General features: G+C 41.2%; 1 protein-coding gene across 1 annotated transcript in view; it reads right to left on the bottom strand.

The window, feature by feature from the left end:
• Positions 1-15601, bottom strand: part of UBXN10 (UBX domain protein 10) — a 298259-nt gene that overhangs the window by 264152 nt on the left and 18506 nt on the right. The window contains exon 2 of the mRNA XM_069610371.1: positions 307-400. The gene's annotated coding sequence lies outside the window, so the exon portion shown is untranslated. The remainder of the gene's footprint in view (positions 1-306; positions 401-15601) is intronic.

The raw sequence follows: 15601 nt of genomic DNA, 5'->3' as shown, positions 1-15601 counted from the left end.
ATCAACATGATCCATTTTGCTTGCCAATGAGGTCAACAAGCGCATACATGCCTGGAATCGCTTTTGCCCCATCTAATCAGGGATCTCACCTTCAGTGATCACACAGTTCATCAGGGGAAAAATACAATTAGAATTCTTTGTTTCCACCACACTATCTTTATCCTCACAGCTGTTATTTTTTCTAAAACATAGTCCAACATCTGCATGTAACATCTTAATAGGAATGTCAATTTAAGCATGGTTTCTTCTTTTAAAATGCAAGTTACTTTGAGCGGGGCCAAGTCTTCAGAAAATCCCATCACTCACCTCACGAGCCTGGATCTTCCCCATAACGCACTGACTGCACGCCTGTAGTTGGAAGTCTCTGCTATAATAATTTGTGTTCCTGATGCAATCCTACCTGTGAGCACAATACAAATAAATACATGTGTATGTTACTTGCCTGTCCTTTTTCGTCATTCAATTTTTTTCTCATTAGGGCCACATGCACGTTTTTTTTTTAAACCATTCACATTTTTTTTATTTTTTTATTATATGGTTGAAAATAAATTCAACCTTTAATGACATACAGAATATTGTAATGTTGTATTTCAATCACAATTCATTACAGAGTAAAACAGTTCAAATCACTATTCATAACATTTCATGACAAAATTTCATAATCTTATAATCTTAATCTTTCTTAAAAAACAAACAATTCCTCTCCCCAGATTTCAAGATCATCCTAAATTAAATCCAAGTAATAGCTTCTCTTTAGCACCATAGTACCATCTTCAACCTTAAACAGGAAGCTCTTCTAGTTTCAGCGCTCTAATGAATCCTGTTACTGCGATTACTGTAGAGGTAGTACGCTTGGCCAAACAAGTCGACCAAGCTTGATTGACCTCATTGCCAGGGTTAAACTGAAATACTTTTTTTCGATACAAGGTTCGCAAACCTAATAACGCAACGCATTCTATCAGCCAGTGTTCAAGCAGTTCACAACAACTAGCTAAATTACAAAAACGACAAGATGCTTTATCGAATGGAATTATACCATACCTCACAAGAATTTGCTTAGAGGGAATCAGATTCCAACAAAAGCGAAGGTAAATAGAGATAATTAATCTGGATAGACACTGAGAAACGTGGCTAAAAGTCCCACCTTTTTGATAACGAGGAGTATGTGTGCATAGAGTCCTGTCTACTAATCCAGTCTTGTTGGTATAGAGGCAGTTTCACTGTTGCTGGAAACTGTATTAATTCAGATATAGTACTGCGGATAACATCAAGAACAGTAATACCTGGATGGCTTTAATCCAAATGTAGCCCTGTTCTAAATAAATGAATTTGAAATCTGGATATAGGGACTTCACAGTTGGCCATCATATGTTATGCAACAGTGATAAAAGCCTCCAATATGCTTTCGCTCTTAATGAAACAATCCCCAGTTTACATCTGATAGCGTCTACGGGAAGAGAGTTAGGTAATCTCAAAAGTACTTTTGCATATTTTCCCCTCCAAAACCGGTAGGTAATCCAACATACTAACTGAATAGGTCTCAATTCCGTACAATAATTTAGGCACACTTTTAGATAATAGCGAATCGCAGTCTTCAATGTAAACTTGCTAAATTTAATATCAACCCTAGCCAGCTGATTAGCTAGACCAGACGTTCGGTTTTAAACAACTACTTGACAAGCTGGGCCTAGCATTAATCAAAAACCCCAAATAGGTCAACTAATTAATGCTAGACACTGCAACATTCCCAATTTGCCAGCGAAATTTGCTCCCATTCCTAGATTGTTTAAACTGAATGACCTTTGTTTTTTCGGGGTGGATATTCAAGGCATGGTCTTCCAGACATTAGAGTCCTACAGCAGTGGAATTAAATAAGATGTTCGTCTGCGAAGGACAACCAGCGAAACCGCAGTCTGGAGTTTGTAAGGCTGCCAGTAACAGATGATCATCGATGTCGGACAGGTATAAATTAAACAGGCAGGGAGCAAGAACGCAATCCTACCGGAACCCCTAGCAGCCACAATGTTCTGTGACAAGTCTCCAGAGTGATTCAAGCGAACTTTCATATTAGTATTGGAGTACAAACCAATAAATTTGAACAAACCTGAAGGAATGCCCTTCACTATACAAATTGTCATGTCCCTTCATCAGTTCCTTTATCTTCTGCCCACTTTTTTCTGATTACATTTTTAATATGGCTGTAAGGGTGATTATGCAGCGCATGTTTGAAATGTTGGTTTTTAAATGTTCTCTCCCACTTGTCCCAAATAGTATTTGAGGGCAACAACTAAAGGAGGTGGTTGAATAAAGGAGCTGGTGTTCGGAATGATCTGAAAGTGTTCAGTTTTGGAGTACATTCAAGAACTGGGTGCTAAGCAGTATAGAAAACATGTTGGGTCAGCACAGACATTTACAGAGTAAAAAAGCCAAACCATTTCCAACGGAGAAGCTAATAAGTGCACAAGTTCAATCCGATCATTTATGTTTAAAACATTACTGCCATCTATTGAATCTCGGACATGTTCCTAAACTGGAAAGAATTTTGTGTGTTAACCGTCCCCCAGAGGAGCCAAGTGATTGATTGTATACTATAACTTAATGCTGCCAATGTATACATGTGGTCTATATTAGCTTTCATACTACCAAACAAAACCTTATTAGTTAGGATATTTAATGCCAAGATGTGTAAAAAGAAAAGATTCTGTTGGACACCACACCAAACTATTTACTTTAGTTTTGGCTAGAAGCTGGAACTTAAGCACCAGCTATAAGCCAAAACTGTTGTGATGGAGTCCAGCTAGGAGTGGGAGAACATGAGAGGACACACAGTTTGTGTTTATTGTTTGATTATTTACTCACCCACTGGTTGTCCATGGTCCTGGCTGACCCTCACTGCCCAAAATACATCCTCTTGGGATCTCTGAGCTAGCTCATCAAGCAGTAACATCAAACGTTGCTTCTAAGCAAGCCGCTTAGAGTTAATGGCTTAATTATATCGGTAAATGTGTTCCATCTTAACCAAGTGTGCCTTCAGCCACTTAATTTATATCTGTTCCTGCACTGAAGTCCTGTTAAAAACAAGCATTGACAAAGCAAACACGTTTGGCTTGTATTTTGACATACAGTAGACAATTACCACGCACTGCCATCATATGCCTAGGCGAACACCACTGACCAGCTGTTGTCATCTTATGGCCAAGTAGCACCATTATGGCATAGCCTGGCAAGGGATAGGTTTTTGCCTATACAAAAGCCAAAACTGCTCGCTTTGCCATTGATTGCTGTTAAGAAAGTAATTGGAATAGAATATGAAGTGTGAACGTATTCAGACTAAATAAAATTTCTTCCAAACGTTAGGATTGCAAATTTGTCACACGAATACGCCGCTCTCTTGATTTCAAAAGAAAGACATACACTATACATTACAAAAAGCAGGCAACAATGTCAAGATTGATCAACAAGCAAAATGGAAAAGACAATTCTGAAAACGTGTTGGTATCAGCCCCACAGCAAACAACTGAAATTAATCATTCAGAAACACGGTAAAGCGCTTCAACATAATGAACCTACACCCTTCGCTCCCTGAAGCAATCATTACCATAGTTGAGTGATAAAATTGGCGGTAGTGCACCTCTCGGTTAAATGAGAAATACAACCTGGTGAAATTCCAAGCTTGAGGCCATGAAGGACCTTCACAAGAGTAGACTTCATCTCGTCCATAGGGATGCGTGGCGATCACATACTCTCTCGACATAAGCCCCTTAAAGAAAATTAATGTGTGATGATTGAAGCCATTGTGTACATTTGTTTGGCGGTTTTATTTTTTAATTTATTTATCAGATTTTGGGTTCTTGTATTTCTTTTATTTGAAGTTATCAGTGGACTATTCTTTTGATTTAAGTTTCGTGTTTAATAATATGAATGTGTGCTCTATAACCGAAAATGATGGAGAAATGTACAGTAGTTACATCTTACAAAATGTTATTTAAAGTATTCGATCACGGTTTGAGTGCTTAACGGATGAGGAGCCAGCCAATAAAATCCACATTACAAAAGAAAAAACGTAATCAGAGCCTTTAACTTTCAGAGTTTTTTTATGCCGAGTCGGGGCAATGCAGATTTGACAATCAAGCAACAAGGTAAACAAAGGGGTTACTGACTAGTTGTAAAAAGAGTGGCGTGGTCATACAAGGTGCAGCACTCAGGAGTGGTTTTCTTTAGTATGGAACCTGAAACCACAAACAAGCCGGCTTGATTATTTGTGAATAGCGACAACAACTTCTTGTGCAATCAGAATGAGAATAGTAAGCCAGAGTACTCTATCAAAAACCTTTCTAAGGCAGACCCTTCACCATAGCTCAGTTTGTCTCGGTTATTGGCAACGGTATGAATTAAGACAACTGTGCCGCGGAGTTACAGGCAGAACTGAGCCTCAATAGCTCAATAGGATAATTTGCTACATCAAGAAATATACATTATATAAAGAGCAAAGTCTCCGGAAAAAGTTTAATATTCGAAACACATTGAGATGTACAATTTGTATGTCCTATGAACAGCTCAAAAGCCTGTAACAAATGTGGTGAAGTGGCTCCAATTACTGCAGGAAGTCCAGAAGAAGAGGAACATTTCATCCTTGTTAAGGTCACATGACCCAGTAAATGCAGCTCAAGATAACAGAAATACATTATGACCAGGAAGGGAACAAGGTAGTTATGGATAATACTGTGAAGAGAGACGATGCACAGCAGAGAGCCATGCACAAAACCCATGGCGTTCCATGGCAAGGCAGTAGCAATGCTGAGATGCCAAGGGTTAGCCTGGCCACTAGCATGCTAAGAGACCTATGTGCAGATGGAAATTAGTCTAAAGAGGTTGCTTAGTCCTTGAAGACCTTCGAAGGTGGTAGCCAGAGCTAAACAAGCAGAGAGGGGAGCATAGGCTTGCAAATAAGCTTGAAGGAGAGAATGCCTCCGATGCTAAAACTGTAACAGATCGGGAGATCCCAGAATGAGTTGCCCAAGATGTTCTATGATTTTTACCAATGTGGTTTATTTTTATAATCCCTTGTAAAAACCCTCCCTCTTACTGTTGGCTCCTTCCAACCCCTCACATCCCCACCTTTCTTTAGAGCACTCACTCTTAGCACTCATGTAGAGAATAAAGGGTGGGAGGGGGAATTCACTCTTTGCACTCATGTAGAGAATAAAGGAGGGGAATTCAGTTATGGTACTTTTTGGTATTTTTTCAGTAGTAAGGGAGTTACATTTCCATGTGTTATTCTCTGTGTGAGAACACAGGGCTGTTGCAGAGAGGTGGCAAAGAAAAGGCAGAGACACAGAAAAGTACCCGATAGGAGTTGAAGAGGTGGGAATAAAAGACAAATTATATTGGAGAGTGCCTAATAGAGTACATGGAAAAAACAGAGAGGAGTCTATGAGAGGGAATGCATATTGGAAGTTGTGCTACCATCACTCTATAGACAGAGTGCAGTAGTGCTGACAAAGTCAAAGGAACCAAGCAAGTGCCGGTAGAGAGTTTTAGTTCAAGCCCTCCAAAGCCGGAGTGAAGTGGTGCTGACCAAGTAAAGGGAACCAGAGAGGAAGCTACTGTGAGCTAGGCTTCCAAAGTGCCAAAGACTAAGCGCAGTGGCGCTGATCAACCTAAGTGAACCAGAGAAGAATTGTTTATTTGGAGTTGTGGTTCCAACACTCATCGGTCTAGCAGAGTGGTGCTGACAAAGCTGTGGGAAACAGAAAACATTTTTATGTTGGAAGGTGTGCTTCTAATACTCCAAAAACATAACAGTTGTGCTAAACCCCCTAAATGAACCAGAAGACAATTAACTATTGATTGTCTTTGGACTGCTGGAACCAAAACTACGTGCAGTGGAGCTGGCAAACCAATGCTAAAGCCAACCCAACATGAAATGTATACAGGGAGTCCAAACAGTTAATACAATGGTGTTGACAAACCTAACTGAACCAGAAAAGATATGCCTATTGGGAGTAGTGATTCTGAAATTCCAACAGCCCAATGCATGAGTGCAGACTAAAGCCAGAGAACCAAAGAAAAGTGTCTCACTGAAAGCCATGCATCTGATACTCTCAAGAATTCATTGCATAAAAATAAACTAAGAAATTGCTGTGGTGCACTGACAAAGACAAAGGCAACGTGGAATGCTGGTACCCCTAATCTCCTTCGAGTGAAACAGAGCTATTGAGTGGCACTAATCCTGGCCAACTGTGGAACCAGAATTGCACCTAACCGATAAATCTCTATGTACCAGGAAAACATTTTTTTGTATCACTTTCTAACTTGAGTTGAAGTCCTCATTAAACATTACACTAATTTACTTTGGGAGAGAATCAATGAAAAGACTATGGCCTGTGCTCTTACAGGATCACTAACATGGAAGTTATAAACTTCTGATTTATGAAAGTGCAGTATAATTGTGCCCTAAAAAAAAGATTTATATGTGGTAGTATCAATATTAGTTGAGTGGCATGCTAGTTAGTTTCTCACTGCACTGTTTCAACCCAGATAACCACGAGCTTCACAGAAAAGGTTACAAACGTCTTTTTTTCAAATGCCAGATTTACATTAAACGTTGTGAGAATGTTTATTTTGTTGACAAGATGACAAACTAATGTAAATGTAATTGCCCAGCAACATCAAAACAGGACTCAGAATGTGTACTCGCCACTAGCCATTGGTTAGTGATAATAGAGAATGGGAGGGGTTGGTGACTTTGTATACCGAGTTAGTAGCTTGCAACTTACATTTGCTACCCCTGCTCCAAAGATAATAATGGGCCACCTGGGAATCTGATGTGTCCCACAGAAAAATTAGGGATAGCAAGTTGTGCAATGTCACAGGTGAGGTATGCAGTAAATCATGTTTTTTTCCTTGCATTCTCGTATTTAGAACTCTTGAATTATAATAGGAAAATTCAAACGACCAGCTGGACCTCTGTGGTCTTTGATATAGCTGATCGTGATATACTTTGTTGTGACCTTACTGCCCTGTAATGGTGTAAATCATTTCTATCCAACAGATTTCATAAAGCAAGGCTTGGTCCTTTTTTCTCAAGTGCTCAACATGTCTCCTTTGTCCTTTTTGCTTTTTAATATTTATATTCAACCTCTTATGGCGATTTTTAGGAGGTTCAGCTCTGTTACCACTCTAAGGCTGATGAAACATCAGTGTATTTTAAAGTCACCAATTTACTAAAGAGCTGGGAAGAAATGACTACCTATATGAATGAAGTTCAGAATTGGATGATAGAAAAATGGGCTCAAACTAAATCCTACTGAAACCGAAATAATGCTTGCAGGGCCAAGACACCTGTAAAAGATTTTTCAAAGATCCATAGGTCTTCACTTTTATTCAACCCATCATTGCCCTTCTGACAAAGTCAAGAATCTAGGAGTTATCTGGGAACCAGATCTGGGACTAAGTTTACAAGTAAGTACTATAGTCATGGCATCCTATTATAGATTCTGGTTATTAAAGTGCATGTTACCTTTTCTTCCTATAGGAGGACCATGCAGAGGTAGCTGGGACCTTCATCAACTCAAAATTAGAAGATGGTAATGGTCGGAGGACAGGTTTACCAGCTAATCAAAGCTAATCTCTACAGGTGGCCTAAAATATCAAGGCAGATACATTTTTAAACTTCCTAGTTCCGGTAAAGTCTGTGAACATCGTTGTACCTTACATTGGTTTCCTGTTTAGAAAATGACTGATCTTAAGATTCTGTGTACAGTCTTCAAGTATTTGAATGATCAGGTCGCTCTATCATGCTGGGAGAAAATAAAAATGAAACCATATTCTCTAGCCAAACTCCTGCGTTCCATTCCATAAGAACCTTCTGGTCACCTCTACTTCTAGATTCAAATCTAGGTGTGATAGAAGATTCTTGGTGTTTGGGCCCACTCTCTGGAATGACTTACCACCTCAGTTGTGTACTTAACCAACACTTTGTTCCTTTCAGAGGCAACAACAACAAAAAACACGTTTTTACTAGAACCTATAACACCTTTCTCCTGTTCTACCAGTTTCTTGAAGTGTTTATATTTTATCCATCTGCATTTGTTCTGCTCGGTGCGCAAAATAAATTCCTCAAATCAATCAATTGCGTTTTGATATAGTTTGGACTGTCTTGATTTTTCAATATTGCAGCAATATAAATTGTATGTCATGTCGTTATTCCAAATAAACAATAGTTATTTCATTGACATCGAAAGCAAGAAAAGATTAGATTACCTACCAGGAATCGAATTTGTGACATCTAGGCTGTACACATATCAATGCAGATAACACAATCAACCCCCTGAACTATGTTCATTTATTTATCTTATTTTTTGCATTTTTAAAGCACTCACACAGCCCGCGGGCATTGAGGCGCTGTTAAAGGATTTTTTTATTTTTTTTTTAAATCATTATTTTAGTTGCATAATTGTTTTTTGTCTTAGTGGCGTATTTATAATGCACTTAAATACCCAGAGGTTTTTAAGCGCGGACCTGGGGATCGAACCTGTGTTGCTTCGTGTCGTCTTGCTTCCAAGGCGAGCACGTTGCCGCCGAGCTATCCTCCTGTTATTAGTGCCAACTACAGAGAATGAAAAGACAAACCAAGAACTTTATGGCAACTTCTCACACATGGCAGGGAACATCTTGAAATGTCTGTAAAGGGTAAAACAAAGGTTTTCATCCCAGCCTTATTGACATCATTGCTTCTGTTTTAGAAGTCACCAACAGTCTGGACACAGAATCAAATTTCAACCTACAAGTAGGCAGCTCCAGACTCAGTCAAGTCAATTTAGCTCAATTAACCATTTCAGTAATACTTATGATTAAATAATTTCATAAAGATTGAGGACAATAGAGCATTGTTTTGGAAAACATGATTTGTGAGAGCATATTAGCCCTGTGATCAAAGACTTCTCGACTGTCAATTTATGGAGATTAACACAAACTTGGTCATTAACTGGTGGGGTTTTCCAAGGGCCCTCTTCCACTTAGTTAGGTTCGGACGAGGATAGGTGAAGTTGAATATCGTCAAATGTCATTTGCTTGGTTATGATTAACAATGAAGATTACCCAGGCTTACAGCTCAGGCAGTCTTGATTCTATTAAAGACACGAAGGCGAGCATTATGCTTAACGTCTTTAATTCTACTCTTCAGCAGATTCAAAACTTCACTTTTAAAATCATCTTTTTTCTCTCACTAAAACATAATAAACTGAATTACATATCCCAACAATCCTGTGAATATGGTAGTCCCTTATAGGGCCCACTTCCTTTCCTCTGAGCCCTAAAAGTCACTTCCTGCCCAGGTCCCCAGGTCCTTTCCTCTTCTTGTGATGCCTTCCAACGGACACCGAACAACCAACAATTGTAATTCTCCCCTGCTAAGTAGCTGCAGCCGAATGAAACAGAACTGCTTATCCGACAACTATCCTGCAAGCCACTATGTCGATCCGGCCTTCGTCCCTCCATCACCATGCCAACACCTGACTCCCATCCTGCTTTCTGATCTTACCCTGTCAATAACAAGGAACACATGAGAGTTGGGTATACGCAACATCCATAAAGGTGCATGACAGTTAACAGTGCTGTTCATAGATCCCTATATTGCGTAAATGGGTGGGATAATGCTCACCTATGTGTCTTCAATGGAATCAAGACTCCCTGAGCTGTAAGCCTAGGTAATCTTCATTCTATGTCAAGATCAAGGCAAGCATTATGCGTGTTCAAAGCTCTGTACTATGGACGTAGCCAGACTTGATAACGGCTTAAGGTAGAACGTCTTAAAAGTAGAGTCTTTCGACCAGGCCGCCGCTTTGAATATATCCTGCAGACTGACCTGAACGAAACACCTTAGAGGCCATGTCCCCCGCTTACGGAGTGGGCCCCAAAGCTCACCACATCCAATAGAAACATTATTTAACGCACCCATCTAGGTATCGTAGTCGTAGCCACCGTCTTAAACGTTTTCCTGCACTTCATAACAAGCATCGAGGCCCAACAATGTTTGTTCTAGTCTCATTCTTTGATGCAAGCCGTTTCACACAAATTTCGTTGTGCCGCAAAATATGGATATGAAATCACTGCAGAATTACTTTTTGCCCTCTTCACGATTGTAAATGTCATCCCTTCCGGGTTGAATACTTTCCTGTCCACTTCTAGCACCTGAATGTCTTCAATTCTCCTACAGCAAACCAGATATAGAAGCATTGCCAACTTCCCCGACAAGTGCCGATCTGACAGATAATGGTTCTGTCGCCAACCTACAAGTAGCTCAAGCTACATCTACATCCCAAAGACGCACATATTTATGAAGGGGCGGCGTGCAGAGTTTCACTCCTCACAACAAACGCACCACCACCAGGTGTTCCCCTAATAGCTGATCTGTGAACTGCAATTGTTCGGAAAGCCCTGCTACCTTCTGAAAGAAAAGCCAAAAGGTTCAGTACCTGTAGTACAGGGACAGAAACGGGATGAACACTGTGCTGGGCGCTCCATATCTCCAATTTCTTCCTGCATCTCCATAGCTCCTTAGTGTAGACGGGGCCCAAGACTGCCGAAATACCTGGCAGGTGCATGGTCTCCCGATACCCTGCACGCTAGCAATGTCAGGCTCTCCATCCTCATGAGAGGATGCCCATTCCCTAACGGATCAGTCAGCACATCTGGCCGGTGAGGCATCTCTCATGGGAAATCCGAGGAAAGTTCCATCAGAACTGAAAACCAGGCTTGCGATTTTCAGCGCAGCACCACTATCAGTACATCCTCTTCTTCCTGACGGATCTCCGCTAGAACTCTGGCCAGCATCATGAACAGAGGGAAATCAAAGTGCACTGCACCCGATCAAGGCTGCAGGAATGCATCTGCTCCTAGGGTTTCCGGGCCCAGGCTCTTGCTGAAAAACCTGTCCAATTGTTTAATCTGCATGAGAACAGGTCTATTTCCAGCAGACCCCAAAAAGATGCCATCATCGCGAAGACGCTCTTGGGCAGCATCCTGTCGCTGTAGTCGTTCAGATACCAAGAGTTCCAATCCACCACTACATTCTGCACCCCAGAGAGATATTCCGCTGTCACAGAAATCTTCCCGTTTGACTGCTGATGCACTTTACCTAATGCCTCCGTCCTGTTTTGTTTGTCCTTGTGTGCATTTGTGGTGCCCTGATGCCTGCGGGCTGTCGGCGCGGTTTAAGTAAATAAATAAAAATCAGACTCATAACAGCTCTGGCACACCTCTGAATATTGCGCGGCTGTTCCACACTTCTATGTACTAGAGCCACCGTTCCAATTCTGACTTCGCTTTCTGGTCCAAAGTGATGATCAAGGCCCTCCTGCAAGTGCAGAATCATCAAGCGGTGCAAGGCCCTCTAGAGCAGGGGCCCCGGAAAGAAATTGCCTGGCAAGCCCACTATGCTTGTTAAAGCTTGGATTGACATGTGTCCTCGCCAGAGCAGCTCGCAATTCCTTCGTTATCACCTTTTGCTTGGGTGCTGGAAGCTCTACGGTAGTTTTTGTGGAGTCCACTACAAACCCCAGAAACAGATTTTTCCTAATTGATAAGGAAACCCAGCGATGTCAGGAGATTCAACACCCATTGCACTTGCTCATCTAGCGACTGTTCGCTTCTAATATGAAGATGTCTAAATAAACTAAGACTCTTGTACCTCTCTCCATCATGGCCAATGCAATCGGCCTCATGACCTTCGTGAAGGCCCAGGAAGCTGACGGCAGCTAGAACGGGAGGCACTTGAATTGCCATGTCTGCACTTTCCATTAGAAACTCTGGTAGGTGCAGTGCTCACTGGCGACTAGAATTGTATGGTAAGCATCTTTCAAATCTAACCTCACTAACCAGTCGCCCTTTCAGAGAATGTCACTGAGGAGGTGGATCCCTTACATTTTGAAGTGTCTGTAGACTATCCACCCATTGAGTCCCTTTAAATTAATGATAGTTCACTGCAAACAAAAATTGAAACCTAAGAACATGCTGCTGACAAACGCGGGTGCAATTCTGTTGCAGCCCTCTATCGCGCCCGTCGCTATTAGCAGCCTCAGCTCCTCTTTTAAGAATCTGCCCACCACCTGTGACCGTGCCAGAAACCTGGGCCGGCCCTATGCGAAGGTTTGCTGATAAACTCTAGCTTGAAGCCTGACATAGTCTGTAGAAGCCATGCATTGTTGGAAAACCTTTGCCAGTCTGCCAAGAACAACTCTGACCTGCCTCCCACCGGAGGGTAATGTGCCATCGCCACTCTCACCTGCTTGGGCACCTTGATGACAGATGTAGCCACATCCCCTGCGGCCTCGGTTACTGCGCCCTAGAGGCGAGAAGTAGTCCTGCTCACGCGACTCCCAGCATTGGGTCCTGGGGTTCCGAGGTCTTCTCTGGGTCTGAAACCGACTGGCCGAATGTCCTCTGCTGCGACCAGATCCTGAAAAAACAGGAAAGATCTTCTTAATCATAGTTTGTGGCTTCTCTAGGGCCTTGTAAGTGCAAACTAATGTTCTCATCTCCTTAACAAAAGCGTTGCTGAATAATAGCCCTTGGGCTGCCTCCCCTGCTTCGTAGGAGGCCAAATCCCATAGCTTGGGATCAATTTTCAATAGGCTCCTTCTCCTTTTGGATGAAGGGTGCAGTTTGCATTGCCTAAAAAGCATACTGCCCTCTGAGCCCAGCTAGCCAGCGTGCCCGTGTTGACTGGATCCCCAGTGTCCCTGGCCCTCTCCGCCAGATACATGATTTTTGCGAGAGGTCCTGCTAGGTCTAGCCCCTTCTCCTGGCAGCTGTTCCAGGATCAATCCTTGCACTTTTGGACATCTCTGGATGCTATTGAAAAAATAGTTATCATCTTTGGGTCCAACTCTGAAGTATCTGCTACTTTTCCTGGGAGTTTGGGCCGCAGGCATTCTGATCTCAAGCAGAGTCTTATCTCCTTTTCCATGCGTATGTGCAACCTCTGTGCCATGTATAAAGACAACATCTGCGAAGGTATCCAGTCATTGGAGCTTAGGTGGGCTATACTCTCCGGCACAAACCTGTCCACAAGTTCTTCATGAAATTTTGAATCTGCTTAAGAGTAGAATTAAAGAACATAAGTATAATGCTTGCCTCGGGTCTTGACATAGAAACTTGTATGCCGCTGTTTACCTACATAATAAATGCTATACAATACGCCCATCTCAAAACATTATGGAAATTCATCATGATTACTCAAATATGCCCAACATAGCTCATCAACGTTTTTAAAAGCTAAAAAAAAAAGAATTTGAAAGAGAGTGCAAGTTAGAGTTTCCACACTACAGCAACATGACTAAAATAAAATAGATTTTGGCCACAGCGATATGTGGAGTTCTTTTCATTATTTTTTATTTGTATGGTTACACAGTAACCTTTACAAAAGATTCAAAAGAAGGATAAAAAAAAAACCTAAAAAACACTAAGTCAAGAGGAATCAATTAAAATATATTCCACTAGAATTCCAATGCGACTCAATTAAACTCAAACTGTCCCCCACCCTTACATTAACATAAATTTCCCGAAGCCAAAATCACAAACAATAAATCCCCAGGCAAGATGCAAACATTTTTCCTGTTACCTATTTACAAAACATCAGTATTAGTTCCTATTTTACAAAAAGCCTTCAGAAAGTTCAACACAGCAATCTGCATTTTCAGTCTTTTGCCATGGAGCATGTCTAACCACAAACACTTTAAATCTACGTTTGCAGTATTCGCCACAAATTTACTAAAACAATTTGACTAGAAGATGCGTCAAGGTTTCCCGAGATTCAGCAGGTTTACAAAATGTACATAAGGGGTGGTTCTCCATATTACCTTCTCTTATATCAATAATTTCACCTGTTTACATCACATTGAAGAGGAAGCGCATAAAGTCCTGTCTCCACCTCCTGTCTGGAAATCGCACAAGATTCAATTATTCCTGATTTTTTTTACTCACCACAGATACCAAGTGGCTATACAATTTGTAATTAGATATTTCTTCCACGGTTAGATTCCAGTCGAGGTATTGTAACAGACTCTTAACTTCACAGGATTGGAGGAGAGAAGATTGTATGGAATTCCCGTCCTGTCCAGGATTTCATGCACCTCCCGTTTCCATGACTCGTAAATGTACGGAAACCGCAGTTCCATTACGTAAGCCATGGCCCATCATTGAATATAAGTTGTTCCCTTTGCACACCATCAATTTCCTACAGAGTGAAATCCTACGCCATTCCACAATACTTCTAATTGACAAAATTCCTAACTCGTGACGTATTACAGCCGCTGGAACACATTTAGACAAACATTAATAAATTGCTTTTAGAATTTTAGATTCATAGTTGATTAGCTCTTTCCTACACCATAGGGGTGCAAACTCCAGTCCATAACATAACTGTGCAATAGTCTTACTCCTGTAATAACGTATGGAAGGAAGAATTGAGGACTTCCCAAACTTGTAGTCGATTTTCTCAATTGAGCCACAAGAGGGGAAATCTTTTTCTCAAGGTATTCACGTAGGTTAGCCTTTTTTTTGTTGCCAAAGACCAGATATCCCAAGTAGCGAATCACCGGTTTTACTGGTAATTTTTCATGATTTAAGAACCAAGTGAAATGAATAGGGCTTTTCCTGTAGGACAGTCAAATAATAACAGTTTTTTTTATTATTAATAAGAAGAGAATTAGCCACAGAATAATCATGGAATGCAACCAGAGGACGCTGAAGACCAATAGGTGTTTGGTCATATAAAGTCACATCATCTGCATATGCAGTCCAGCAGACATTTCTTCTTTCTATTTTAGGAGAAGCAAAGGCCATGGGTTCCAAAAAGTTTTCTGCATCCGAAATATATAAATTAAATATCGTTGGAGCAAAAATAAAGCCCTGCCTAAGCCCATTACAAACTATTATCACTTGACAGAGTACCTTCCGAATTGAGGCAAATTTTAATTCTAGTTCCTTCATGGAAATGAAACAAAATGGAAAGTAAAGGGACTGGCATTCCAAAAAAATGGTTCTATCTACCCTATCAAATGCATTAGAGAGATCGATGGAAGCGGCATAAATAGGCAGGTTGCCAGGTTTCCATGCTATGTCTTGCATGATGGAAGTCAAAAGGCCCCCCGCATCTGTGCCCATATTGCATCTAAAACCAAATTGGGATATAGACAGAATAACCTAAGCATCAATCCATTCCTGAATCTGTTCCAAAATAATCTCAGCAAAAATCTTAGATTCAGTATCCAAAAGTGCAATGGGCCTGTAGTTGGAAGGACAGGCCCTATCGCCTCTTTTGTATATCGGGATTATATAAGAAAGATGCCAGCTGTTCGGAATACTCTTGGCTAACAGTATGTCTCTAAATAACAAACAGGATTTTAGACCACATATCAGGATTGGACTTCAGTACCACATTGGCAATCCCGTTCAGCCCAGGGGCCCGAGAAGAGGAACTACGCATGATTATATTTCGAATATCTGCCTACCCAAACAGTATGTTCCAGTGACAGCCGCAGATATCCTGTGGCAAAATCCACTTCGTGGCAGGGGGGGCAAACATCTGTTCCAAGTG

The sequence above is a fragment of the Ambystoma mexicanum genome, chromosome 8, assembly GCF_040938575.1.
Source record: "Ambystoma mexicanum isolate Mex_15411 chromosome 8, UKY_AmexF1_1, whole genome shotgun sequence".
Taxonomy (NCBI): Eukaryota; Metazoa; Chordata; class Amphibia; order Caudata; family Ambystomatidae; genus Ambystoma; species Ambystoma mexicanum.
This window is presented reverse-complemented; position numbering and strand designations above follow the sequence as displayed.